The 27,328-nt window shown below is 44.9% G+C and overlaps 21 non-coding genes across 21 annotated transcripts; all 21 read right to left on the reverse strand.

The window, feature by feature from the left end:
• Nucleotides 1–934: 934 nt before the first annotated feature.
• Nucleotides 935–1,125, reverse strand: LOC141246765 (U2 spliceosomal RNA). Its single transcript, XR_012310328.1, has one exon. It is a non-coding gene; the product is annotated as a U2 spliceosomal RNA (small nuclear RNA).
• A 1,115-nt stretch (nt 1,126–2,240) lies between these two features.
• LOC141246766 (U2 spliceosomal RNA) lies at nt 2,241–2,431 on the reverse strand. The gene has a single exon (XR_012310329.1). It is a non-coding gene; the product is annotated as a U2 spliceosomal RNA (small nuclear RNA).
• Nucleotides 2,432–3,546: 1,115 nt separating this feature from the next.
• LOC141246767 (U2 spliceosomal RNA) lies at nt 3,547–3,737 on the reverse strand. The gene has a single exon (XR_012310330.1). It is a non-coding gene; the product is annotated as a U2 spliceosomal RNA (small nuclear RNA).
• A 1,115-nt stretch (nt 3,738–4,852) lies between these two features.
• Nucleotides 4,853–5,043, reverse strand: LOC141246769 (U2 spliceosomal RNA). Its single transcript, XR_012310332.1, has one exon. It is a non-coding gene; the product is annotated as a U2 spliceosomal RNA (small nuclear RNA).
• Nucleotides 5,044–6,158: 1,115 nt separating this feature from the next.
• Nucleotides 6,159–6,349, reverse strand: LOC141246770 (U2 spliceosomal RNA). Its single transcript, XR_012310333.1, has one exon. It is a non-coding gene; the product is annotated as a U2 spliceosomal RNA (small nuclear RNA).
• Nucleotides 6,350–7,464: 1,115 nt separating this feature from the next.
• LOC141246771 (U2 spliceosomal RNA) lies at nt 7,465–7,655 on the reverse strand. Its single transcript, XR_012310334.1, has one exon. It is a non-coding gene; the product is annotated as a U2 spliceosomal RNA (small nuclear RNA).
• A 1,115-nt stretch (nt 7,656–8,770) lies between these two features.
• Nucleotides 8,771–8,961, reverse strand: LOC141246772 (U2 spliceosomal RNA). The gene has a single exon (XR_012310335.1). It is a non-coding gene; the product is annotated as a U2 spliceosomal RNA (small nuclear RNA).
• Nucleotides 8,962–10,076: 1,115 nt separating this feature from the next.
• Nucleotides 10,077–10,267, reverse strand: LOC141246773 (U2 spliceosomal RNA). Its single transcript, XR_012310336.1, has one exon. It is a non-coding gene; the product is annotated as a U2 spliceosomal RNA (small nuclear RNA).
• Nucleotides 10,268–11,382: 1,115 nt separating this feature from the next.
• On the reverse strand, nt 11,383–11,573 carry LOC141246774 (U2 spliceosomal RNA). Its single transcript, XR_012310337.1, has one exon. It is a non-coding gene; the product is annotated as a U2 spliceosomal RNA (small nuclear RNA).
• A 1,115-nt stretch (nt 11,574–12,688) lies between these two features.
• On the reverse strand, nt 12,689–12,879 carry LOC141246775 (U2 spliceosomal RNA). Its single transcript, XR_012310338.1, has one exon. It is a non-coding gene; the product is annotated as a U2 spliceosomal RNA (small nuclear RNA).
• Nucleotides 12,880–13,994: 1,115 nt separating this feature from the next.
• Nucleotides 13,995–14,185, reverse strand: LOC141246776 (U2 spliceosomal RNA). The gene has a single exon (XR_012310339.1). It is a non-coding gene; the product is annotated as a U2 spliceosomal RNA (small nuclear RNA).
• A 1,115-nt stretch (nt 14,186–15,300) lies between these two features.
• Nucleotides 15,301–15,491, reverse strand: LOC141246777 (U2 spliceosomal RNA). Its single transcript, XR_012310340.1, has one exon. It is a non-coding gene; the product is annotated as a U2 spliceosomal RNA (small nuclear RNA).
• A 1,115-nt stretch (nt 15,492–16,606) lies between these two features.
• LOC141246778 (U2 spliceosomal RNA) lies at nt 16,607–16,797 on the reverse strand. Its single transcript, XR_012310341.1, has one exon. It is a non-coding gene; the product is annotated as a U2 spliceosomal RNA (small nuclear RNA).
• A 1,115-nt stretch (nt 16,798–17,912) lies between these two features.
• Nucleotides 17,913–18,103, reverse strand: LOC141246780 (U2 spliceosomal RNA). Its single transcript, XR_012310343.1, has one exon. It is a non-coding gene; the product is annotated as a U2 spliceosomal RNA (small nuclear RNA).
• A 1,115-nt stretch (nt 18,104–19,218) lies between these two features.
• LOC141246781 (U2 spliceosomal RNA) lies at nt 19,219–19,409 on the reverse strand. The gene has a single exon (XR_012310344.1). It is a non-coding gene; the product is annotated as a U2 spliceosomal RNA (small nuclear RNA).
• A 1,115-nt stretch (nt 19,410–20,524) lies between these two features.
• LOC141246782 (U2 spliceosomal RNA) lies at nt 20,525–20,715 on the reverse strand. The gene has a single exon (XR_012310345.1). It is a non-coding gene; the product is annotated as a U2 spliceosomal RNA (small nuclear RNA).
• Nucleotides 20,716–21,830: 1,115 nt separating this feature from the next.
• Nucleotides 21,831–22,021, reverse strand: LOC141246783 (U2 spliceosomal RNA). Its single transcript, XR_012310346.1, has one exon. It is a non-coding gene; the product is annotated as a U2 spliceosomal RNA (small nuclear RNA).
• A 1,115-nt stretch (nt 22,022–23,136) lies between these two features.
• On the reverse strand, nt 23,137–23,327 carry LOC141246784 (U2 spliceosomal RNA). Its single transcript, XR_012310347.1, has one exon. It is a non-coding gene; the product is annotated as a U2 spliceosomal RNA (small nuclear RNA).
• Nucleotides 23,328–24,442: 1,115 nt separating this feature from the next.
• Nucleotides 24,443–24,633, reverse strand: LOC141246697 (U2 spliceosomal RNA). The gene has a single exon (XR_012310263.1). It is a non-coding gene; the product is annotated as a U2 spliceosomal RNA (small nuclear RNA).
• A 1,115-nt stretch (nt 24,634–25,748) lies between these two features.
• On the reverse strand, nt 25,749–25,939 carry LOC141246698 (U2 spliceosomal RNA). Its single transcript, XR_012310264.1, has one exon. It is a non-coding gene; the product is annotated as a U2 spliceosomal RNA (small nuclear RNA).
• Nucleotides 25,940–27,054: 1,115 nt separating this feature from the next.
• Nucleotides 27,055–27,245, reverse strand: LOC141246737 (U2 spliceosomal RNA). The gene has a single exon (XR_012310302.1). It is a non-coding gene; the product is annotated as a U2 spliceosomal RNA (small nuclear RNA).
• Between the last annotated feature and the right edge of the window lie 83 nt (nt 27,246–27,328).

Raw genomic sequence — 27,328 nt, forward strand, 5'->3', positions numbered from 1 at the left:
CTTTAAACACAGCACCTTCACCCCCTGCTGTTCCCACCCGCCTCAACACCGTTGGAAGGGAGGAGAACCAATTAAGGCGGGGGGTGGGGTGGAACGAGCAGCTGTCTACCCTTAGCAGGAGGGCTCCTGATTACATACCTCTCCTGCTGCTGCTGCTGCTGGCTGTCCAGCAGCAGACTGAAGGTGGCTGCTGCTGTGCACAGGTATATAAAGGCTCAGAGCCTATTATGACACGCGCAGCCAGCGTTCCATTGCCACATTCCATCTACTGCAGGCAGGATACCTGGCTGGCTGAATGTCGCTGAGAAGCTCACAGAGACCGCCATAAGCAACAGTTTAACAGAATGCCACAGACTAATCAACCAAACTTTTTGGGTTGGGTTCTCTTTTATAGTCTGCAGGCATTAAATGAAAGAAGTCAGTGTTCCAGCAGAAGGAGACAACGTTTCAGAAAAGGCATTGTAGCAAACCAAAAAAGAAATTTTAAGCGCAGCAGAGTAACCAGCGCACATACCTGTTAGCTCAGGTGAGTTTAAAAGGCTGCTGTTGATAACAAGGGCATTTGCTAAATAGATGGTGTGTGTGCAACAATATACTGAAAGGTCAATTATATTGTGCAGCTTATCTCACCACCTGTAGTTATTTAGGTGAAAGCTCCAAAATGCTTGCCTAATATGTCTGTTTATCCAAAAGGAAGTAAAAAGGGAGAGCTAGAAAGATAGCATTGCATCACATTACATGGCAATGCAATGCACAGTTGCTGAAGATGAACCAAAATGAGCTTGTAATCTGGCTTCTGCAACTTTGAACGTGAAAAATCCAATGAGGAGAAGAAAAGCAAAGCCAAAGAGTCCATCCCAAAATCCGACAAACAAGCAAAATGAACAAAAAACATTGAATTCAATTCTTTCTGATTTTAGAAACTGCATTAAAGAAGGGGTGCACCGGTCCTGGAGATACTGCAATACCAGGTCAATGCGTGGAGTGGACAGAGCAAGCTCTTTTTCCATCTCCCTGTTCTAAAAATCCATTTAATATATGGTCCCCAGATAGGGGACGTATCAGATATTAAACTGATAAGAACAGATACTACACTTGATCTTAGCCAAAAGGCCGAGAAGCGATAACCAGAATTGGTTTCAAACTACGGAGCCACCCAAGGATCCTGAAAAGTCCATTTGTGGAGATGAGCTCCTGGACTCCCGTTAAGAAGACATGTTGTCAACCTCTAGATCCCTTACATGCCTGCACTTTTCGGCTTGCTGCTGCTGCAATCCACGCGTTTTAGATCTGCATAACTCCACCTCTTTAAACACAGCACCTTCACCCCCTGCTGTTCCCACCCGCCTCAACACCGTTGGAAGGGAGGAGAACCAATTAAGGCGGGGGGTGGGGTGGAACGAGCAGCTGTCTACCCTTAGCAGGAGGGCTCCTGATTACATACCTCTCCTGCTGCTGCTGCTGCTGGCTGTCCAGCAGCAGACTGAAGGTGGCTGCTGCTGTGCACAGGTATATAAAGGCTCAGAGCCTATTATGACACGCGCAGCCAGCGTTCCATTGCCACATTCCATCTACTGCAGGCAGGATACCTGGCTGGCTGAATGTCGCTGAGAAGCTCACAGAGACCGCCATAAGCAACAGTTTAACAGAATGCCACAGACTAATCAACCAAACTTTTTGGGTTGGGTTCTCTTTTATAGTCTGCAGGCATTAAATGAAAGAAGTCAGTGTTCCAGCAGAAGGAGACAACGTTTCAGAAAAGGCATTGTAGCAAACCAAAAAAGAAATTTTAAGCGCAGCAGAGTAACCAGCGCACATACCTGTTAGCTCAGGTGAGTTTAAAAGGCTGCTGTTGATAACAAGGGCATTTGCTAAATAGATGGTGTGTGTGCAACAATATACTGAAAGGTCAATTATATTGTGCAGCTTATCTCACCACCTGTAGTTATTTAGGTGAAAGCTCCAAAATGCTTGCCTAATATGTCTGTTTATCCAAAAGGAAGTAAAAAGGGAGAGCTAGAAAGATAGCATTGCATCACATTACATGGCAATGCAATGCACAGTTGCTGAAGATGAACCAAAATGAGCTTGTAATCTGGCTTCTGCAACTTTGAACGTGAAAAATCCAATGAGGAGAAGAAAAGCAAAGCCAAAGAGTCCATCCCAAAATCCGACAAACAAGCAAAATGAACAAAAAACATTGAATTCAATTCTTTCTGATTTTAGAAACTGCATTAAAGAAGGGGTGCACCGGTCCTGGAGATACTGCAATACCAGGTCAATGCGTGGAGTGGACAGAGCAAGCTCTTTTTCCATCTCCCTGTTCTAAAAATCCATTTAATATATGGTCCCCAGATAGGGGACGTATCAGATATTAAACTGATAAGAACAGATACTACACTTGATCTTAGCCAAAAGGCCGAGAAGCGATAACCAGAATTGGTTTCAAACTACGGAGCCACCCAAGGATCCTGAAAAGTCCATTTGTGGAGATGAGCTCCTGGACTCCCGTTAAGAAGACATGTTGTCAACCTCTAGATCCCTTACATGCCTGCACTTTTCGGCTTGCTGCTGCTGCAATCCACGCGTTTTAGATCTGCATAACTCCACCTCTTTAAACACAGCACCTTCACCCCCTGCTGTTCCCACCCGCCTCAACACCGTTGGAAGGGAGGAGAACCAATTAAGGCGGGGGGTGGGGTGGAACGAGCAGCTGTCTACCCTTAGCAGGAGGGCTCCTGATTACATACCTCTCCTGCTGCTGCTGCTGCTGGCTGTCCAGCAGCAGACTGAAGGTGGCTGCTGCTGTGCACAGGTATATAAAGGCTCAGAGCCTATTATGACACGCGCAGCCAGCGTTCCATTGCCACATTCCATCTACTGCAGGCAGGATACCTGGCTGGCTGAATGTCGCTGAGAAGCTCACAGAGACCGCCATAAGCAACAGTTTAACAGAATGCCACAGACTAATCAACCAAACTTTTTGGGTTGGGTTCTCTTTTATAGTCTGCAGGCATTAAATGAAAGAAGTCAGTGTTCCAGCAGAAGGAGACAACGTTTCAGAAAAGGCATTGTAGCAAACCAAAAAAGAAATTTTAAGCGCAGCAGAGTAACCAGCGCACATACCTGTTAGCTCAGGTGAGTTTAAAAGGCTGCTGTTGATAACAAGGGCATTTGCTAAATAGATGGTGTGTGTGCAACAATATACTGAAAGGTCAATTATATTGTGCAGCTTATCTCACCACCTGTAGTTATTTAGGTGAAAGCTCCAAAATGCTTGCCTAATATGTCTGTTTATCCAAAAGGAAGTAAAAAGGGAGAGCTAGAAAGATAGCATTGCATCACATTACATGGCAATGCAATGCACAGTTGCTGAAGATGAACCAAAATGAGCTTGTAATCTGGCTTCTGCAACTTTGAACGTGAAAAATCCAATGAGGAGAAGAAAAGCAAAGCCAAAGAGTCCATCCCAAAATCCGACAAACAAGCAAAATGAACAAAAAACATTGAATTCAATTCTTTCTGATTTTAGAAACTGCATTAAAGAAGGGGTGCACCGGTCCTGGAGATACTGCAATACCAGGTCAATGCGTGGAGTGGACAGAGCAAGCTCTTTTTCCATCTCCCTGTTCTAAAAATCCATTTAATATATGGTCCCCAGATAGGGGACGTATCAGATATTAAACTGATAAGAACAGATACTACACTTGATCTTAGCCAAAAGGCCGAGAAGCGATAACCAGAATTGGTTTCAAACTACGGAGCCACCCAAGGATCCTGAAAAGTCCATTTGTGGAGATGAGCTCCTGGACTCCCGTTAAGAAGACATGTTGTCAACCTCTAGATCCCTTACATGCCTGCACTTTTCGGCTTGCTGCTGCTGCAATCCACGCGTTTTAGATCTGCATAACTCCACCTCTTTAAACACAGCACCTTCACCCCCTGCTGTTCCCACCCGCCTCAACACCGTTGGAAGGGAGGAGAACCAATTAAGGCGGGGGGTGGGGTGGAACGAGCAGCTGTCTACCCTTAGCAGGAGGGCTCCTGATTACATACCTCTCCTGCTGCTGCTGCTGCTGGCTGTCCAGCAGCAGACTGAAGGTGGCTGCTGCTGTGCACAGGTATATAAAGGCTCAGAGCCTATTATGACACGCGCAGCCAGCGTTCCATTGCCACATTCCATCTACTGCAGGCAGGATACCTGGCTGGCTGAATGTCGCTGAGAAGCTCACAGAGACCGCCATAAGCAACAGTTTAACAGAATGCCACAGACTAATCAACCAAACTTTTTGGGTTGGGTTCTCTTTTATAGTCTGCAGGCATTAAATGAAAGAAGTCAGTGTTCCAGCAGAAGGAGACAACGTTTCAGAAAAGGCATTGTAGCAAACCAAAAAAGAAATTTTAAGCGCAGCAGAGTAACCAGCGCACATACCTGTTAGCTCAGGTGAGTTTAAAAGGCTGCTGTTGATAACAAGGGCATTTGCTAAATAGATGGTGTGTGTGCAACAATATACTGAAAGGTCAATTATATTGTGCAGCTTATCTCACCACCTGTAGTTATTTAGGTGAAAGCTCCAAAATGCTTGCCTAATATGTCTGTTTATCCAAAAGGAAGTAAAAAGGGAGAGCTAGAAAGATAGCATTGCATCACATTACATGGCAATGCAATGCACAGTTGCTGAAGATGAACCAAAATGAGCTTGTAATCTGGCTTCTGCAACTTTGAACATGAAAAATCCAATGAGGAGAAGAAAAGCAAAGCCAAAGAGTCCATCCCAAAATCCGACAAACAAGCAAAATGAACAAAAAACATTGAATTCAATTCTTTCTGATTTTAGAAACTGCATTAAAGAAGGGGTGCACCGGTCCTGGAGATACTGCAATACCAGGTCAATGCGTGGAGTGGACAGAGCAAGCTCTTTTTCCATCTCCCTGTTCTAAAAATCCATTTAATATATGGTCCCCAGATAGGGGACGTATCAGATATTAAACTGATAAGAACAGATACTACACTTGATCTTAGCCAAAAGGCCGAGAAGCGATAACCAGAATTGGTTTCAAACTACGGAGCCACCCAAGGATCCTGAAAAGTCCATTTGTGGAGATGAGCTCCTGGACTCCCGTTAAGAAGACATGTTGTCAACCTCTAGATCCCTTACATGCCTGCACTTTTCGGCTTGCTGCTGCTGCAATCCACGCGTTTTAGATCTGCATAACTCCACCTCTTTAAACACAGCACCTTCACCCCCTGCTGTTCCCACCCGCCTCAACACCGTTGGAAGGGAGGAGAACCAATTAAGGCGGGGGGTGGGGTGGAACGAGCAGCTGTCTACCCTTAGCAGGAGGGCTCCTGATTACATACCTCTCCTGCTGCTGCTGCTGCTGGCTGTCCAGCAGCAGACTGAAGGTGGCTGCTGCTGTGCACAGGTATATAAAGGCTCAGAGCCTATTATGACACGCGCAGCCAGCGTTCCATTGCCACATTCCATCTACTGCAGGCAGGATACCTGGCTGGCTGAATGTCGCTGAGAAGCTCACAGAGACCGCCATAAGCAACAGTTTAACAGAATGCCACAGACTAATCAACCAAACTTTTTGGGTTGGGTTCTCTTTTATAGTCTGCAGGCATTAAATGAAAGAAGTCAGTGTTCCAGCAGAAGGAGACAACGTTTCAGAAAAGGCATTGTAGCAAACCAAAAAAGAAATTTTAAGCGCAGCAGAGTAACCAGCGCACATACCTGTTAGCTCAGGTGAGTTTAAAAGGCTGCTGTTGATAACAAGGGCATTTGCTAAATAGATGGTGTGTGTGCAACAATATACTGAAAGGTCAATTATATTGTGCAGCTTATCTCACCACCTGTAGTTATTTAGGTGAAAGCTCCAAAATGCTTGCCTAATATGTCTGTTTATCCAAAAGGAAGTAAAAAGGGAGAGCTAGAAAGATAGCATTGCATCACATTACATGGCAATGCAATGCACAGTTGCTGAAGATGAACCAAAATGAGCTTGTAATCTGGCTTCTGCAACTTTGAACATGAAAAATCCAATGAGGAGAAGAAAAGCAAAGCCAAAGAGTCCATCCCAAAATCCGACAAACAAGCAAAATGAACAAAAAACATTGAATTCAATTCTTTCTGATTTTAGAAACTGCATTAAAGAAGGGGTGCACCGGTCCTGGAGATACTGCAATACCAGGTCAATGCGTGGAGTGGACAGAGCAAGCTCTTTTTCCATCTCCCTGTTCTAAAAATCCATTTAATATATGGTCCCCAGATAGGGGACGTATCAGATATTAAACTGATAAGAACAGATACTACACTTGATCTTAGCCAAAAGGCCGAGAAGCGATAACCAGAATTGGTTTCAAACTACGGAGCCACCCAAGGATCCTGAAAAGTCCATTTGTGGAGATGAGCTCCTGGACTCCCGTTAAGAAGACATGTTGTCAACCTCTAGATCCCTTACATGCCTGCACTTTTCGGCTTGCTGCTGCTGCAATCCACGCGTTTTAGATCTGCATAACTCCACCTCTTTAAACACAGCACCTTCACCCCCTGCTGTTCCCACCCGCCTCAACACCGTTGGAAGGGAGGAGAACCAATTAAGGCGGGGGGTGGGGTGGAACGAGCAGCTGTCTACCCTTAGCAGGAGGGCTCCTGATTACATACCTCTCCTGCTGCTGCTGCTGCTGGCTGTCCAGCAGCAGACTGAAGGTGGCTGCTGCTGTGCACAGGTATATAAAGGCTCAGAGCCTATTATGACACGCGCAGCCAGCGTTCCATTGCCACATTCCATCTACTGCAGGCAGGATACCTGGCTGGCTGAATGTCGCTGAGAAGCTCACAGAGACCGCCATAAGCAACAGTTTAACAGAATGCCACAGACTAATCAACCAAACTTTTTGGGTTGGGTTCTCTTTTATAGTCTGCAGGCATTAAATGAAAGAAGTCAGTGTTCCAGCAGAAGGAGACAACGTTTCAGAAAAGGCATTGTAGCAAACCAAAAAAGAAATTTTAAGCGCAGCAGAGTAACCAGCGCACATACCTGTTAGCTCAGGTGAGTTTAAAAGGCTGCTGTTGATAACAAGGGCATTTGCTAAATAGATGGTGTGTGTGCAACAATATACTGAAAGGTCAATTATATTGTGCAGCTTATCTCACCACCTGTAGTTATTTAGGTGAAAGCTCCAAAATGCTTGCCTAATATGTCTGTTTATCCAAAAGGAAGTAAAAAGGGAGAGCTAGAAAGATAGCATTGCATCACATTACATGGCAATGCAATGCACAGTTGCTGAAGATGAACCAAAATGAGCTTGTAATCTGGCTTCTGCAACTTTGAACATGAAAAATCCAATGAGGAGAAGAAAAGCAAAGCCAAAGAGTCCATCCCAAAATCCGACAAACAAGCAAAATGAACAAAAAACATTGAATTCAATTCTTTCTGATTTTAGAAACTGCATTAAAGAAGGGGTGCACCGGTCCTGGAGATACTGCAATACCAGGTCAATGCGTGGAGTGGACAGAGCAAGCTCTTTTTCCATCTCCCTGTTCTAAAAATCCATTTAATATATGGTCCCCAGATAGGGGACGTATCAGATATTAAACTGATAAGAACAGATACTACACTTGATCTTAGCCAAAAGGCCGAGAAGCGATAACCAGAATTGGTTTCAAACTACGGAGCCACCCAAGGATCCTGAAAAGTCCATTTGTGGAGATGAGCTCCTGGACTCCCGTTAAGAAGACATGTTGTCAACCTCTAGATCCCTTACATGCCTGCACTTTTCGGCTTGCTGCTGCTGCAATCCACGCGTTTTAGATCTGCATAACTCCACCTCTTTAAACACAGCACCTTCACCCCCTGCTGTTCCCACCCGCCTCAACACCGTTGGAAGGGAGGAGAACCAATTAAGGCGGGGGGTGGGGTGGAACGAGCAGCTGTCTACCCTTAGCAGGAGGGCTCCTGATTACATACCTCTCCTGCTGCTGCTGCTGCTGGCTGTCCAGCAGCAGACTGAAGGTGGCTGCTGCTGTGCACAGGTATATAAAGGCTCAGAGCCTATTATGACACGCGCAGCCAGCGTTCCATTGCCACATTCCATCTACTGCAGGCAGGATACCTGGCTGGCTGAATGTCGCTGAGAAGCTCACAGAGACCGCCATAAGCAACAGTTTAACAGAATGCCACAGACTAATCAACCAAACTTTTTGGGTTGGGTTCTCTTTTATAGTCTGCAGGCATTAAATGAAAGAAGTCAGTGTTCCAGCAGAAGGAGACAACGTTTCAGAAAAGGCATTGTAGCAAACCAAAAAAGAAATTTTAAGCGCAGCAGAGTAACCAGCGCACATACCTGTTAGCTCAGGTGAGTTTAAAAGGCTGCTGTTGATAACAAGGGCATTTGCTAAATAGATGGTGTGTGTGCAACAATATACTGAAAGGTCAATTATATTGTGCAGCTTATCTCACCACCTGTAGTTATTTAGGTGAAAGCTCCAAAATGCTTGCCTAATATGTCTGTTTATCCAAAAGGAAGTAAAAAGGGAGAGCTAGAAAGATAGCATTGCATCACATTACATGGCAATGCAATGCACAGTTGCTGAAGATGAACCAAAATGAGCTTGTAATCTGGCTTCTGCAACTTTGAACATGAAAAATCCAATGAGGAGAAGAAAAGCAAAGCCAAAGAGTCCATCCCAAAATCCGACAAACAAGCAAAATGAACAAAAAACATTGAATTCAATTCTTTCTGATTTTAGAAACTGCATTAAAGAAGGGGTGCACCGGTCCTGGAGATACTGCAATACCAGGTCAATGCGTGGAGTGGACAGAGCAAGCTCTTTTTCCATCTCCCTGTTCTAAAAATCCATTTAATATATGGTCCCCAGATAGGGGACGTATCAGATATTAAACTGATAAGAACAGATACTACACTTGATCTTAGCCAAAAGGCCGAGAAGCGATAACCAGAATTGGTTTCAAACTACGGAGCCACCCAAGGATCCTGAAAAGTCCATTTGTGGAGATGAGCTCCTGGACTCCCGTTAAGAAGACATGTTGTCAACCTCTAGATCCCTTACATGCCTGCACTTTTCGGCTTGCTGCTGCTGCAATCCACGCGTTTTAGATCTGCATAACTCCACCTCTTTAAACACAGCACCTTCACCCCCTGCTGTTCCCACCCGCCTCAACACCGTTGGAAGGGAGGAGAACCAATTAAGGCGGGGGGTGGGGTGGAACGAGCAGCTGTCTACCCTTAGCAGGAGGGCTCCTGATTACATACCTCTCCTGCTGCTGCTGCTGCTGGCTGTCCAGCAGCAGACTGAAGGTGGCTGCTGCTGTGCACAGGTATATAAAGGCTCAGAGCCTATTATGACACGCGCAGCCAGCGTTCCATTGCCACATTCCATCTACTGCAGGCAGGATACCTGGCTGGCTGAATGTCGCTGAGAAGCTCACAGAGACCGCCATAAGCAACAGTTTAACAGAATGCCACAGACTAATCAACCAAACTTTTTGGGTTGGGTTCTCTTTTATAGTCTGCAGGCATTAAATGAAAGAAGTCAGTGTTCCAGCAGAAGGAGACAACGTTTCAGAAAAGGCATTGTAGCAAACCAAAAAAGAAATTTTAAGCGCAGCAGAGTAACCAGCGCACATACCTGTTAGCTCAGGTGAGTTTAAAAGGCTGCTGTTGATAACAAGGGCATTTGCTAAATAGATGGTGTGTGTGCAACAATATACTGAAAGGTCAATTATATTGTGCAGCTTATCTCACCACCTGTAGTTATTTAGGTGAAAGCTCCAAAATGCTTGCCTAATATGTCTGTTTATCCAAAAGGAAGTAAAAAGGGAGAGCTAGAAAGATAGCATTGCATCACATTACATGGCAATGCAATGCACAGTTGCTGAAGATGAACCAAAATGAGCTTGTAATCTGGCTTCTGCAACTTTGAACATGAAAAATCCAATGAGGAGAAGAAAAGCAAAGCCAAAGAGTCCATCCCAAAATCCGACAAACAAGCAAAATGAACAAAAAACATTGAATTCAATTCTTTCTGATTTTAGAAACTGCATTAAAGAAGGGGTGCACCGGTCCTGGAGATACTGCAATACCAGGTCAATGCGTGGAGTGGACAGAGCAAGCTCTTTTTCCATCTCCCTGTTCTAAAAATCCATTTAATATATGGTCCCCAGATAGGGGACGTATCAGATATTAAACTGATAAGAACAGATACTACACTTGATCTTAGCCAAAAGGCCGAGAAGCGATAACCAGAATTGGTTTCAAACTACGGAGCCACCCAAGGATCCTGAAAAGTCCATTTGTGGAGATGAGCTCCTGGACTCCCGTTAAGAAGACATGTTGTCAACCTCTAGATCCCTTACATGCCTGCACTTTTCGGCTTGCTGCTGCTGCAATCCACGCGTTTTAGATCTGCATAACTCCACCTCTTTAAACACAGCACCTTCACCCCCTGCTGTTCCCACCCGCCTCAACACCGTTGGAAGGGAGGAGAACCAATTAAGGCGGGGGGTGGGGTGGAACGAGCAGCTGTCTACCCTTAGCAGGAGGGCTCCTGATTACATACCTCTCCTGCTGCTGCTGCTGCTGGCTGTCCAGCAGCAGACTGAAGGTGGCTGCTGCTGTGCACAGGTATATAAAGGCTCAGAGCCTATTATGACACGCGCAGCCAGCGTTCCATTGCCACATTCCATCTACTGCAGGCAGGATACCTGGCTGGCTGAATGTCGCTGAGAAGCTCACAGAGACCGCCATAAGCAACAGTTTAACAGAATGCCACAGACTAATCAACCAAACTTTTTGGGTTGGGTTCTCTTTTATAGTCTGCAGGCATTAAATGAAAGAAGTCAGTGTTCCAGCAGAAGGAGACAACGTTTCAGAAAAGGCATTGTAGCAAACCAAAAAAGAAATTTTAAGCGCAGCAGAGTAACCAGCGCACATACCTGTTAGCTCAGGTGAGTTTAAAAGGCTGCTGTTGATAACAAGGGCATTTGCTAAATAGATGGTGTGTGTGCAACAATATACTGAAAGGTCAATTATATTGTGCAGCTTATCTCACCACCTGTAGTTATTTAGGTGAAAGCTCCAAAATGCTTGCCTAATATGTCTGTTTATCCAAAAGGAAGTAAAAAGGGAGAGCTAGAAAGATAGCATTGCATCACATTACATGGCAATGCAATGCACAGTTGCTGAAGATGAACCAAAATGAGCTTGTAATCTGGCTTCTGCAACTTTGAACATGAAAAATCCAATGAGGAGAAGAAAAGCAAAGCCAAAGAGTCCATCCCAAAATCCGACAAACAAGCAAAATGAACAAAAAACATTGAATTCAATTCTTTCTGATTTTAGAAACTGCATTAAAGAAGGGGTGCACCGGTCCTGGAGATACTGCAATACCAGGTCAATGCGTGGAGTGGACAGAGCAAGCTCTTTTTCCATCTCCCTGTTCTAAAAATCCATTTAATATATGGTCCCCAGATAGGGGACGTATCAGATATTAAACTGATAAGAACAGATACTACACTTGATCTTAGCCAAAAGGCCGAGAAGCGATAACCAGAATTGGTTTCAAACTACGGAGCCACCCAAGGATCCTGAAAAGTCCATTTGTGGAGATGAGCTCCTGGACTCCCGTTAAGAAGACATGTTGTCAACCTCTAGATCCCTTACATGCCTGCACTTTTCGGCTTGCTGCTGCTGCAATCCACGCGTTTTAGATCTGCATAACTCCACCTCTTTAAACACAGCACCTTCACCCCCTGCTGTTCCCACCCGCCTCAACACCGTTGGAAGGGAGGAGAACCAATTAAGGCGGGGGGTGGGGTGGAACGAGCAGCTGTCTACCCTTAGCAGGAGGGCTCCTGATTACATACCTCTCCTGCTGCTGCTGCTGCTGGCTGTCCAGCAGCAGACTGAAGGTGGCTGCTGCTGTGCACAGGTATATAAAGGCTCAGAGCCTATTATGACACGCGCAGCCAGCGTTCCATTGCCACATTCCATCTACTGCAGGCAGGATACCTGGCTGGCTGAATGTCGCTGAGAAGCTCACAGAGACCGCCATAAGCAACAGTTTAACAGAATGCCACAGACTAATCAACCAAACTTTTTGGGTTGGGTTCTCTTTTATAGTCTGCAGGCATTAAATGAAAGAAGTCAGTGTTCCAGCAGAAGGAGACAACGTTTCAGAAAAGGCATTGTAGCAAACCAAAAAAGAAATTTTAAGCGCAGCAGAGTAACCAGCGCACATACCTGTTAGCTCAGGTGAGTTTAAAAGGCTGCTGTTGATTACAAGGGCATTTGCTAAATAGATGGTGTGTGTGCAACAATATACTGAAAGGTCAATTATATTGTGCAGCTTATCTCACCACCTGTAGTTATTTAGGTGAAAGCTCCAAAATGCTTGCCTAATATGTCTGTTTATCCAAAAGGAAGTAAAAAGGGAGAGCTAGAAAGATAGCATTGCATCACATTACATGGCAATGCAATGCACAGTTGCTGAAGATGAACCAAAATGAGCTTGTAATCTGGCTTCTGCAACTTTGAACATGAAAAATCCAATGAGGAGAAGAAAAGCAAAGCCAAAGAGTCCATCCCAAAATCCGACAAACAAGCAAAATGAACAAAAAACATTGAATTCAATTCTTTCTGATTTTAGAAACTGCATTAAAGAAGGGGTGCACCGGTCCTGGAGATACTGCAATACCAGGTCAATGCGTGGAGTGGACAGAGCAAGCTCTTTTTCCATCTCCCTGTTCTAAAAATCCATTTAATATATGGTCCCCAGATAGGGGACGTATCAGATATTAAACTGATAAGAACAGATACTACACTTGATCTTAGCCAAAAGGCCGAGAAGCGATAACCAGAATTGGTTTCAAACTACGGAGCCACCCAAGGATCCTGAAAAGTCCATTTGTGGAGATGAGCTCCTGGACTCCCGTTAAGAAGACATGTTGTCAACCTCTAGATCCCTTACATGCCTGCACTTTTCGGCTTGCTGCTGCTGCAATCCACGCGTTTTAGATCTGCATAACTCCACCTCTTTAAACACAGCACCTTCACCCCCTGCTGTTCCCACCCGCCTCAACACCGTTGGAAGGGAGGAGAACCAATTAAGGCGGGGGGTGGGGTGGAACGAGCAGCTGTCTACCCTTAGCAGGAGGGCTCCTGATTACATACCTCTCCTGCTGCTGCTGCTGCTGGCTGTCCAGCAGCAGACTGAAGGTGGCTGCTGCTGTGCACAGGTATATAAAGGCTCAGAGCCTATTATGACACGCGCAGCCAGCGTTCCATTGCCACATTCCATCTACTGCAGGCAGGATACCTGGCTGGCTGAATGTCGCTGAGAAGCTCACAGAGACCGCCATAAGCAACAGTTTAACAGAATGCCACAGACTAATCAACCAAACTTTTTGGGTTGGGTTCTCTTTTATAGTCTGCAGGCATTAAATGAAAGAAGTCAGTGTTCCAGCAGAAGGAGACAACGTTTCAGAAAAGGCATTGTAGCAAACCAAAAAAGAAATTTTAAGCGCAGCAGAGTAACCAGCGCACATACCTGTTAGCTCAGGTGAGTTTAAAAGGCTGCTGTTGATTACAAGGGCATTTGCTAAATAGATGGTGTGTGTGCAACAATATACTGAAAGGTCAATTATATTGTGCAGCTTATCTCACCACCTGTAGTTATTTAGGTGAAAGCTCCAAAATGCTTGCCTAATATGTCTGTTTATCCAAAAGGAAGTAAAAAGGGAGAGCTAGAAAGATAGCATTGCATCACATTACATGGCAATGCAATGCACAGTTGCTGAAGATGAACCAAAATGAGCTTGTAATCTGGCTTCTGCAACTTTGAACATGAAAAATCCAATGAGGAGAAGAAAAGCAAAGCCAAAGAGTCCATCCCAAAATCCGACAAACAAGCAAAATGAACAAAAAACATTGAATTCAATTCTTTCTGATTTTAGAAACTGCATTAAAGAAGGGGTGCACCGGTCCTGGAGATACTGCAATACCAGGTCAATGCGTGGAGTGGACAGAGCAAGCTCTTTTTCCATCTCCCTGTTCTAAAAATCCATTTAATATATGGTCCCCAGATAGGGGACGTATCAGATATTAAACTGATAAGAACAGATACTACACTTGATCTTAGCCAAAAGGCCGAGAAGCGATAACCAGAATTGGTTTCAAACTACGGAGCCACCCAAGGATCCTGAAAAGTCCATTTGTGGAGATGAGCTCCTGGACTCCCGTTAAGAAGACATGTTGTCAACCTCTAGATCCCTTACATGCCTGCACTTTTCGGCTTGCTGCTGCTGCAATCCACGCGTTTTAGATCTGCATAACTCCACCTCTTTAAACACAGCACCTTCACCCCCTGCTGTTCCCACCCGCCTCAACACCGTTGGAAGGGAGGAGAACCAATTAAGGCGGGGGGTGGGGTGGAACGAGCAGCTGTCTACCCTTAGCAGGAGGGCTCCTGATTACATACCTCTCCTGCTGCTGCTGCTGCTGGCTGTCCAGCAGCAGACTGAAGGTGGCTGCTGCTGTGCACAGGTATATAAAGGCTCAGAGCCTATTATGACACGCGCAGCCAGCGTTCCATTGCCACATTCCATCTACTGCAGGCAGGATACCTGGCTGGCTGAATGTCGCTGAGAAGCTCACAGAGACCGCCATAAGCAACAGTTTAACAGAATGCCACAGACTAATCAACCAAACTTTTTGGGTTGGGTTCTCTTTTATAGTCTGCAGGCATTAAATGAAAGAAGTCAGTGTTCCAGCAGAAGGAGACAACGTTTCAGAAAAGGCATTGTAGCAAACCAAAAAAGAAATTTTAAGCGCAGCAGAGTAACCAGCGCACATACCTGTTAGCTCAGGTGAGTTTAAAAGGCTGCTGTTGATAACAAGGGCATTTGCTAAATAGATGGTGTGTGTGCAACAATATACTGAAAGGTCAATTATATTGTGCAGCTTATCTCACCACCTGTAGTTATTTAGGTGAAAGCTCCAAAATGCTTGCCTAATATGTCTGTTTATCCAAAAGGAAGTAAAAAGGGAGAGCTAGAAAGATAGCATTGCATCACATTACATGGCAATGCAATGCACAGTTGCTGAAGATGAACCAAAATGAGCTTGTAATCTGGCTTCTGCAACTTTGAACATGAAAAATCCAATGAGGAGAAGAAAAGCAAAGCCAAAGAGTCCATCCCAAAATCCGACAAACAAGCAAAATGAACAAAAAACATTGAATTCAATTCTTTCTGATTTTAGAAACTGCATTAAAGAAGGGGTGCACCGGTCCTGGAGATACTGCAATACCAGGTCAATGCGTGGAGTGGACAGAGCAAGCTCTTTTTCCATCTCCCTGTTCTAAAAATCCATTTAATATATGGTCCCCAGATAGGGGACGTATCAGATATTAAACTGATAAGAACAGATACTACACTTGATCTTAGCCAAAAGGCCGAGAAGCGATAACCAGAATTGGTTTCAAACTACGGAGCCACCCAAGGATCCTGAAAAGTCCATTTGTGGAGATGAGCTCCTGGACTCCCGTTAAGAAGACATGTTGTCAACCTCTAGATCCCTTACATGCCTGCACTTTTCGGCTTGCTGCTGCTGCAATCCACGCGTTTTAGATCTGCATAACTCCACCTCTTTAAACACAGCACCTTCACCCCCTGCTGTTCCCACCCGCCTCAACACCGTTGGAAGGGAGGAGAACCAATTAAGGCGGGGGGTGGGGTGGAACGAGCAGCTGTCTACCCTTAGCAGGAGGGCTCCTGATTACATACCTCTCCTGCTGCTGCTGCTGCTGGCTGTCCAGCAGCAGACTGAAGGTGGCTGCTGCTGTGCACAGGTATATAAAGGCTCAGAGCCTATTATGACACGCGCAGCCAGCGTTCCATTGCCACATTCCATCTACTGCAGGCAGGATACCTGGCTGGCTGAATGTCGCTGAGAAGCTCACAGAGACCGCCATAAGCAACAGTTTAACAGAATGCCACAGACTAATCAACCAAACTTTTTGGGTTGGGTTCTCTTTTATAGTCTGCAGGCATTAAATGAAAGAAGTCAGTGTTCCAGCAGAAGGAGACAACGTTTCAGAAAAGGCATTGTAGCAAACCAAAAAAGAAATTTTAAGCGCAGCAGAGTAACCAGCGCACATACCTGTTAGCTCAGGTGAGTTTAAAAGGCTGCTGTTGATTACAAGGGCATTTGCTAAATAGATGGTGTGTGTGCAACAATATACTGAAAGGTCAATTATATTGTGCAGCTTATCTCACCACCTGTAGTTATTTAGGTGAAAGCTCCAAAATGCTTGCCTAATATGTCTGTTTATCCAAAAGGAAGTAAAAAGGGAGAGCTAGAAAGATAGCATTGCATCACATTACATGGCAATGCAATGCACAGTTGCTGAAGATGAACCAAAATGAGCTTGTAATCTGGCTTCTGCAACTTTGAACATGAAAAATCCAATGAGGAGAAGAAAAGCAAAGCCAAAGAGTCCATCCCAAAATCCGACAAACAAGCAAAATGAACAAAAAACATTGAATTCAATTCTTTCTGATTTTAGAAACTGCATTAAAGAAGGGGTGCACCGGTCCTGGAGATACTGCAATACCAGGTCAATGCGTGGAGTGGACAGAGCAAGCTCTTTTTCCATCTCCCTGTTCTAAAAATCCATTTAATATATGGTCCCCAGATAGGGGACGTATCAGATATTAAACTGATAAGAACAGATACTACACTTGATCTTAGCCAAAAGGCCGAGAAGCGATAACCAGAATTGGTTTCAAACTACGGAGCCACCCAAGGATCCTGAAAAGTCCATTTGTGGAGATGAGCTCCTGGACTCCCGTTAAGAAGACATGTTGTCAACCTCTAGATCCCTTACATGCCTGCACTTTTCGGCTTGCTGCTGCTGCAATCCACGCGTTTTAGATCTGCATAACTCCACCTCTTTAAACACAGCACCTTCACCCCCTGCTGTTCCCACCCGCCTCAACACCGTTGGAAGGGAGGAGAACCAATTAAGGCGGGGGGTGGGGTGGAACGAGCAGCTGTCTACCCTTAGCAGGAGGGCTCCTGATTACATACCTCTCCTGCTGCTGCTGCTGCTGGCTGTCCAGCAGCAGACTGAAGGTGGCTGCTGCTGTGCACAGGTATATAAAGGCTCAGAGCCTATTATGACACGCGCAGCCAGCGTTCCATTGCCACATTCCATCTACTGCAGGCAGGATACCTGGCTGGCTGAATGTCGCTGAGAAGCTCACAGAGACCGCCATAAGCAACAGTTTAACAGAATGCCACAGACTAATCAACCAAACTTTTTGGGTTGGGTTCTCTTTTATAGTCTGCAGGCATTAAATGAAAGAAGTCAGTGTTCCAGCAGAAGGAGACAACGTTTCAGAAAAGGCATTGTAGCAAACCAAAAAAGAAATTTTAAGCGCAGCAGAGTAACCAGCGCACATACCTGTTAGCTCAGGTGAGTTTAAAAGGCTGCTGTTGATAACAAGGGCATTTGCTAAATAGATGGTGTGTGTGCAACAATATACTGAAAGGTCAATTATATTGTGCAGCTTATCTCACCACCTGTAGTTATTTAGGTGAAAGCTCCAAAATGCTTGCCTAATATGTCTGTTTATCCAAAAGGAAGTAAAAAGGGAGAGCTAGAAAGATAGCATTGCATCACATTACATGGCAATGCAATGCACAGTTGCTGAAGATGAACCAAAATGAGCTTGTAATCTGGCTTCTGCAACTTTGAACATGAAAAATCCAATGAGGAGAAGAAAAGCAAAGCCAAAGAGTCCATCCCAAAATCCGACAAACAAGCAAAATGAACAAAAAACATTGAATTCAATTCTTTCTGATTTTAGAAACTGCATTAAAGAAGGGGTGCACCGGTCCTGGAGATACTGCAATACCAGGTCAATGCGTGGAGTGGACAGAGCAAGCTCTTTTTCCATCTCCCTGTTCTAAAAATCCATTTAATATATGGTCCCCAGATAGGGGACGTATCAGATATTAAACTGATAAGAACAGATACTACACTTGATCTTAGCCAAAAGGCCGAGAAGCGATAACCAGAATTGGTTTCAAACTACGGAGCCACCCAAGGATCCTGAAAAGTCCATTTGTGGAGATGAGCTCCTGGACTCCCGTTAAGAAGACATGTTGTCAACCTCTAGATCCCTTACATGCCTGCACTTTTCGGCTTGCTGCTGCTGCAATCCACGCGTTTTAGATCTGCATAACTCCACCTCTTTAAACACAGCACCTTCACCCCCTGCTGTTCCCACCCGCCTCAACACCGTTGGAAGGGAGGAGAACCAATTAAGGCGGGGGGTGGGGTGGAACGAGCAGCTGTCTACCCTTAGCAGGAGGGCTCCTGATTACATACCTCTCCTGCTGCTGCTGCTGCTGGCTGTCCAGCAGCAGACTGAAGGTGGCTGCTGCTGTGCACAGGTATATAAAGGCTCAGAGCCTATTATGACACGCGCAGCCAGCGTTCCATTGCCACATTCCATCTACTGCAGGCAGGATACCTGGCTGGCTGAATGTCGCTGAGAAGCTCACAGAGACCGCCATAAGCAACAGTTTAACAGAATGCCACAGACTAATCAACCAAACTTTTTGGGTTGGGTTCTCTTTTATAGTCTGCAGGCATTAAATGAAAGAAGTCAGTGTTCCAGCAGAAGGAGACAACGTTTCAGAAAAGGCATTGTAGCAAACCAAAAAAGAAATTTTAAGCGCAGCAGAGTAACCAGCGCACATACCTGTTAGCTCAGGTGAGTTTAAAAGGCTGCTGTTGATAACAAGGGCATTTGCTAAATAGATGGTGTGTGTGCAACAATATACTGAAAGGTCAATTATATTGTGCAGCTTATCTCACCACCTGTAGTTATTTAGGTGAAAGCTCCAAAATGCTTGCCTAATATGTCTGTTTATCCAAAAGGAAGTAAAAAGGGAGAGCTAGAAAGATAGCATTGCATCACATTACATGGCAATGCAATGCACAGTTGCTGAAGATGAACCAAAATGAGCTTGTAATCTGGCTTCTGCAACTTTGAACATGAAAAATCCAATGAGGAGAAGAAAAGCAAAGCCAAAGAGTCCATCCCAAAATCCGACAAACAAGCAAAATGAACAAAAAACATTGAATTCAATTCTTTCTGATTTTAGAAACTGCATTAAAGAAGGGGTGCACCGGTCCTGGAGATACTGCAATACCAGGTCAATGCGTGGAGTGGACAGAGCAAGCTCTTTTTCCATCTCCCTGTTCTAAAAATCCATTTAATATATGGTCCCCAGATAGGGGACGTATCAGATATTAAACTGATAAGAACAGATACTACACTTGATCTTAGCCAAAAGGCCGAGAAGCGATAACCAGAATTGGTTTCAAACTACGGAGCCACCCAAGGATCCTGAAAAGTCCGTTTGTGGAGATGAGCTCCTGGACTCCCGTTAAGAAGACATGTTGTCAACCTCTAGATCCCTTACATGCCTGCACTTTTCGGCTTGCTGCTGCTGCAATCCACGCGTTTTAGATCTGCATAACTCCACCTCTTTAAACACAGCACCTTCACCCCCTGCTGTTCCCACCCGCCTCAACACCGTTGGAAGGGAGGAGAACCAATTAAGGCGGGGGGTGGGGTGGAACGAGCAGCTGTCTACCCTTAGCAGGAGGGCTCCTGATTACATACCTCTCCTGCTGCTGCTGCTGCTGGCTGTCCAGCAGCAGACTGAAGGTGGCTGCTGCTGTGCACAGGTATATAAAGGCTCAGAGCCTATTATGACACGCGCAGCCAGCGTTCCATTGCCACATTCCATCTACTGCAGGCAGGATACCTGGCTGGCTGAATGTCGCTGAGAAGCTCACAGAGACCGCCATAAGCAACAGTTTAACAGAATGCCACAGACTAATCAACCAAACTTTTTGGGTTGGGTTCTCTTTTATAGTCTGCAGGCATTAAATGAAAGAAGTCAGTGTTCCAGCAGAAGGAGACAACGTTTCAGAAAAGGCATTGTAGCAAACCAAAAAAGAAATTTTAAGCGCAGCAGAGTAACCAGCGCACATACCTGTTAGCTCAGGTGAGTTTAAAAGGCTGCTGTTGATTACAAGGGCATTTGCTAAATAGATGGTGTGTGTGCAACAATATACTGAAAGGTCAATTATATTGTGCAGCTTATCTCACCACCTGTAGTTATTTAGGTGAAAGCTCCAAAATGCTTGCCTAATATGTCTGTTTATCCAAAAGGAAGTAAAAAGGGAGAGCTAGAAAGATAGCATTGCATCACATTACATGGCAATGCAATGCACAGTTGCTGAAGATGAACCAAAATGAGCTTGTAATCTGGCTTCTGCAACTTTGAACATGAAAAATCCAATGAGGAGAAGAAAAGCAAAGCCAAAGAGTCCATCCCAAAATCCGACAAACAAGCAAAATGAACAAAAAACATTGAATTCAATTCTTTCTGATTTTAGAAACTGCATTAAAGAAGGGGTGCACCGGTCCTGGAGATACTGCAATACCAGGTCAATGCGTGGAGTGGACAGAGCAAGCTCTTTTTCCATCTCCCTGTTCTAAAAATCCATTTAATATATGGTCCCCAGATAGGGGACGTATCAGATATTAAACTGATAAGAACAGATACTACACTTGATCTTAGCCAAAAGGCCGAGAAGCGATAACCAGAATTGGTTTCAAACTACGGAGCCACCCAAGGATCCTGAAAAGTCCATTTGTGGAGATGAGCTCCTGGACTCCCGTTAAGAAGACATGTTGTCAACCTCTAGATCCCTTACATGCCTGCACTTTTCGGCTTGCTGCTGCTGCAATCCACGCGTTTTAGATCTGCATAACTCCACCTCTTTAAACACAGCACCTTCACCCCCTGCTGTTCCCACCCGCCTCAACACCGTTGGAAGGGAGGAGAACCAATTAAGGCGGGGGGTGGGGTGGAACGAGCAGCTGTCTACCCTTAGCAGGAGGGCTCCTGATTACATACCTCTCCTGCTGCTGCTGCTGCTGGCTGTCCAGCAGCAGACTGAAGGTGGCTGCTGCTGTGCACAGGTATATAAAGGCTCAGAGCCTATTATGACACGCGCAGCCAGCGTTCCATTGCCACATTCCATCTACTGCAGGCAGGATACCTGGCTGGCTGAATGTCGCTGAGAAGCTCACAGAGACCGCCATAAGCAACAGTTTAACAGAATGCCACAGACTAATCAACCAAACTTTTTGGGTTGGGTTCTCTTTTATAGTCTGCAGGCATTAAATGAAAGAAGTCAGTGTTCCAGCAGAAGGAGACAACGTTTCAGAAAAGGCATTGTAGCAAACCAAAAAAGAAATTTTAAGCGCAGCAGAGTAACCAGCGCACATACCTGTTAGCTCAGGTGAGTTTAAAAGGCTGCTGTTGATAACAAGGGCATTTGCTAAATAGATGGTGTGTGTGCAACAATATACTGAAAGGTCAATTATATTGTGCAGCTTATCTCACCACCTGTAGTTATTTAGGTGAAAGCTCCAAAATGCTTGCCTAATATGTCTGTTTATCCAAAAGGAAGTAAAAAGGGAGAGCTAGAAAGATAGCATTGCATCACATTACATGGCAATGCAATGCACAGTTGCTGAAGATGAACCAAAATGAGCTTGTAATCTGGCTTCTGCAACTTTGAACATGAAAAATCCAATGAGGAGAAGAAAAGCAAAGCCAAAGAGTCCATCCCAAAATCCGACAAACAAGCAAAATGAACAAAAAACATTGAATTCAATTCTTTCTGATTTTAGAAACTGCATTAAAGAAGGGGTGCACCGGTCCTGGAGATACTGCAATACCAGGTCAATGCGTGGAGTGGACAGAGCAAGCTCTTTTTCCATCTCCCTGTTCTAAAAATCCATTTAATATATGGTCCCCAGATAGGGGACGTATCAGATATTAAACTGATAAGAACAGATACTACACTTGATCTTAGCCAAAAGGCCGAGAAGCGATAACCAGAATTGGTTTCAAACTACGGAGCCACCCAAGGATCCTGAAAAGTCCATTTGTGGAGATGAGCTCCTGGACTCCCGTTAAGAAGACATGTTGTCAACCTCTAGATCCCTTACATGCCTGCACTTTTCGGCTTGCTGCTGCTGCAATCCACGCGTTTTAGATCTGCATAACTCCACCTCTTTAAACACAGCACCTTCACCCCCTGCTGTTCCCACCCGCCTCAACACCGTTGGAAGGGAGGAGAACCAATTAAGGCGGGGGGTGGGGTGGAACGAGCAGCTGTCTACCCTTAGCAGGAGGGCTCCTGATTACATACCTCTCCTGCTGCTGCTGCTGCTGGCTGTCCAGCAGCAGACTGAAGGTGGCTGCTGCTGTGCACAGGTATATAAAGGCTCAGAGCCTATTATGACACGCGCAGCCAGCGTTCCATTGCCACATTCCATCTACTGCAGGCAGGATACCTGGCTGGCTGAATGTCGCTGAGAAGCTCACAGAGACCGCCATAAGCAACAGTTTAACAGAATGCCACAGACTAATCAACCAAACTTTTTGGGTTGGGTTCTCTTTTATAGTCTGCAGGCATTAAATGAAAGAAGTCAGTGTTCCAGCAGAAGGAGACAACGTTTCAGAAAAGGCATTGTAGCAAACCAAAAAAGAAATTTTAAGCGCAGCAGAGTAACCAGCGCACATACCTGTTAGCTCAGGTGAGTTTAAAAGGCTGCTGTTGATAACAAGGGCATTTGCTAAATAGATGGTGTGTGTGCAACAATATACTGAAAGGTCAATTATATTGTGCAGCTTATCTCACCACCTGTAGTTATTTAGGTGAAAGCTCCAAAATGCTTGCCTAATATGTCTGTTTATCCAAAAGGAAGTAAAAAGGGAGAGCTAGAAAGATAGCATTGCATCACATTACATGGCAATGCAATGCACAGTTGCTGAAGATGAACCAAAATGAGCTTGTAATCTGGCTTCTGCAACTTTGAACATGAAAAATCCAATGAGGAGAAGAAAAGCAAAGCCAAAGAGTCCATCCCAAAATCCGACAAACAAGCAAAATGAACAAAAAACATTGAATTCAATTCTTTCTGATTTTAGAAACTGCATTAAAGAAGGGGTGCACCGGTCCTGGAGATACTGCAATACCAGGTCAATGCGTGGAGTGGACAGAGCAAGCTCTTTTTCCATCTCCCTGTTCTAAAAATCCATTTAATATATGGTCCCCAGATAGGGGACGTATCAGATATTAAACTGATAAGAACAGATACTACACTTGATCTTAGCCAAAAGGCCGAGAAGCGATAACCAGAATTGGTTTCAAACTACGGAGCCACCCAAGGATCCTGAAAAGTCCATTTGTGGAGATGAGCTCCTGGACTCCCGTTAAGAAGACATGTTGTCAACCTCTAGATCCCTTACATGCCTGCACTTTTCGGCTTGCTGCTGCTGCAATCCACGCGTTTTAGATCTGCATAACTCCACCTCTTTAAACACAGCACCTTCACCCCCTGCTGTTCCCACCCGCCTCAACACCGTTGGAAGGGAGGAGAACCAATTAAGGCGGGGGGTGGGGTGGAACGAGCAGCTGTCTACCCTTAGCAGGAGGGCTCCTGATTACATACCTCTCCTGCTGCTGCTGCTGCTGGCTGTCCAGCAGCAGACTGAAGGTGGCTGCTGCTGTGCACAGGTATATAAAGGCTCAGAGCCTATTATGACACGCGCAGCCAGCGTTCCATTGCCACATTCCATCTACTGCAGGCAGGATACCTGGCTGGCTGAATGTCGCTGAGAAGCTCACAGAGACCGCCATAAGCAACAGTTTAACAGAATGCCACAGACTAATCAACCAAACTTTTTGGGTTGGGTTCTCTTTTATAGTCTGCAGGCATTAAATGAAAGAAGTCAGTGTTCCAGCAGAAGGAGACAACGTTTCAGAAAAGGCATTGTAGCAAACCAAAAAAGAAATTTTAAGCGCAGCAGAGTAACCAGCGCACATACCTGTTAGCTCAGGTGAGTTTAAAAGGCTGCTGTTGATAACAAGGGCATTTGCTAAATAGATGGTGTGTGTGCAACAATATACTGAAAGGTCAATTATATTGTGCAGCTTATCTCACCACCTGTAGTTATTTAGGTGAAAGCTCCAAAATGCTTGCCTAATATGTCTGTTTATCCAAAAGGAAGTAAAAAGGGAGAGCTAGAAAGATAGCATTGCATCACATTACATGGCAATGCAATGCACAGTTGCTGAAGATGAACCAAAATGAGCTTGTAATCTGGCTTCTGCAACTTTGAACATGAAAAATCCAATGAGGAGAAGAAAAGCAAAGCCAAAGAGTCCATCCCAAAATCCGACAAACAAGCAAAATGAACAAAAAACATTGAATTCAATTCTTTCTGATTTTAGAAACTGCATTAAAGAAGGGGTGCACCGGTCCTGGAGATACTGCAATACCAGGTCAATGCGTGGAGTGGACAGAGCAAGCTCTTTTTCCATCTCCCTGTTCTAAAAATCCATTTAATATATGGTCCCCAGATAGGGGACGTATCAGATATTAAACTGATAAGAACAGATACTACACTTGATCTTAGCCAAAAGGCCGAGAAGCGATAACCAGAATTGGTTTCAAACTACGGAGCCACCCAAGGATCCTGAAAAGTCCATTTGTGGAGATGAGCTCCTGGACTCCCGTTAAGAAGACATGTTGTCAACCTCTAGATCCCTTACATGCCTGCACTTTTCGGCTTGCTGCTGCTGCAATCCACGCGTTTTAGATCTGCATAACTCCACCTCTTTAAACACAGCACCTTCACCCCCTGCTGTTCCCACCCGCCTCAACACCGTTGGAAGGGAGGAGAACCAATTAAGGCGGGGGGTGGGGTGGAACGAGCAGCTGTCTACCCTTAGCAGGAGGGCTCCTGATTACATACCTCTCCTGCTGCTGCTGCTGCTGGCTGTCCAGCAGCAGACTGAAGGTGGCTGCTGCTGTGCACAGGTATATAAAGGCTCAGAGCCTATTATGACACGCGCAGCCAGCGTTCCATTGCCACATTCCATCTACTGCAGGCAGGATACCTGGCTGGCTGAATGTCGCTGAGAAGCTCACAGAGACCGCCATAAGCAACAGTTTAACAGAATGCCACAGACTAATCAACCAAACTTTTTGGGTTGGGTTCTCTTTTATAGTCTGCAGGCATTAAATGAAAGAAGTCAGTGTTCCAGCAGAAGGAGACAACGTTTCAGAAAAGGCATTGTAGCAAACCAAAAAAGAAATTTTAAGCGCAGCAGAGTAACCAGCGCACATACCTGTTAGCTCAGGTGAGTTTAAAAGGCTGCTGTTGATAACAAGGGCATTTGCTAAATAGATGGTGTGTGTGCAACAATATACTGAAAGGTCAATTATATTGTGCAGCTTATCTCACCACCTGTAGTTATTTAGGTGAAAGCTCCAAAATGCTTGCCTAATATGTCTGTTTATCCAAAAGGAAGTAAAAAGGGAGAGCTAGAAAGATAGCATTGCATCACATTACATGGCAATGCAATGCACAGTTGCTGAAGATGAACCAAAATGAGCTTGTAATCTGGCTTCTGCAACTTTGAACATGAAAAATCCAATGAGGAGAAGAAAAGCAAAGCCAAAGAGTCCATCCCAAAATCCGACAAACAAGCAAAATGAACAAAAAACATTGAATTCAATTCTTTCTGATTTTAGAAACTGCATTAAAGAAGGGGTGCACCGGTCCTGGAGATACTGCAATACCAGGTCAATGCGTGGAGTGGACAGAGCAAGCTCTTTTTCCATCTCCCTGTTCTAAAAATCCATTTAATATATGGTCCCCAGATAGGGGACGTATCAGATATTAAACTGATAAGAACAGATACTACACTTGATCTTAGCCAAAAGGCCGAGAAGCGATAACCAGAATTGGTTTCAAACTACGGAGCCACCCAAGGATCCTGAAAAGTCCATTTGTGGAGATGAGCTCCTGGACTCCCGTTAAGAAGACATGTTGTCAACCTCTAGATCCCTTACATGCCTGCACTTTTCGGCTTGCTGCTGCTGCAATCCACGCGTTTTAGATCTGCATAACTCCACCTCTTTAAACACAGCACCTTCACCCCCTGCTGTTCCCACCCGCCTCAACACCGTTGGAAGGGAGGAGAACCAATTAAGGCGGGGGGTGGGGTGGAACGAGCAGCTGTCTACCCTTAGCAGGAGGGCTCCTGATTACATACCTCTCCTGCTGCTGCTGCTGCTGGCTGTCCAGCAGCAGACTGAAGGTGGCTGCTGCTGTGCACAGGTATATAAAGGCTCAGAGCCTATTATGACACGCGCAGCCAGCGTTCCATTGCCACATTCCATCTACTGCAGGCAGGATACCTGGCTGGCTGAATGTCGCTGAGAAGCTCACAGAGACCGCCATAAGCAACAGTTTAACAGAATGCCACAGACTAATCAACCAAACTTTTTGGGTTGGGTTCTCTTTTATAGTCTGCAGGCATTAAATGAAAGAAGTCAGTGTTCCAGCAGAAGGAGACAACGTTTCAGAAAAGGCATTGTAGCAAACCAAAAAAGAAATTTTAAGCGCAGCAGAGTAACCAGCGCACATACCTGTTAGCTCAGGTGAGTTTAAAAGGCTGCTGTTGATAACAAGGGCATTTGCTAAATAGATGGTGTGTGTGCAACAATATACTGAAAGGTCAATTATATTGTGCAGCTTATCTCACCACCTGTAGTTATTTAGGTGAAAGCTCCAAAATGCTTGCCTAATATGTCTGTTTATCCAAAAGGAAGTAAAAAGGGAGAGCTAGAAAGATAGCATTGCATCACATTACATGGCAATGCAATTCACAGTTGCTGAAGATGAACCAAAATGAGCTTGTAATCTGGCTTCTGCAACTTTGAACATGAAAAATCCAATGAGGAGAAGAAAAGCAAAGCCAAAGAGTCCATCCCAAAATCCGACAAACAAGCAAAATGAACAAAAAACATTGAATTCAATTCTTTCTGATTTTAGAAACTGCATTAAAGAAGGGGTGCACCGGTCCTGGAGATACTGCAATACCAGGTCAATGCGTGGAGTGGACAGAGGAAGCTCTTTTTCCATCTCCCTGTTCTAAAAATCCATTTAATATATGGTCCCCAGATAGGGGACGTATCAGATATTAAACTGATAAGAACAGATACTACACTTGATCTTAGCCAAAAGGCCGAGAAGCGATAACCAGAATTGGTTTCAAACTACGGAGCCACCCAAGGATCCTGAAAAGTCCATTTGTGGAGATGAGCTCCTGGACTCCCGTTA

This window comes from Phyllobates terribilis, unplaced genomic scaffold, assembly GCF_046119375.1.
Source record: "Phyllobates terribilis strain yellow unplaced genomic scaffold, ASM4611937v1 Scaffold_2615__1_contigs__length_118915, whole genome shotgun sequence".
NCBI classification, from domain to species: domain Eukaryota; kingdom Metazoa; phylum Chordata; class Amphibia; order Anura; family Dendrobatidae; genus Phyllobates; species Phyllobates terribilis.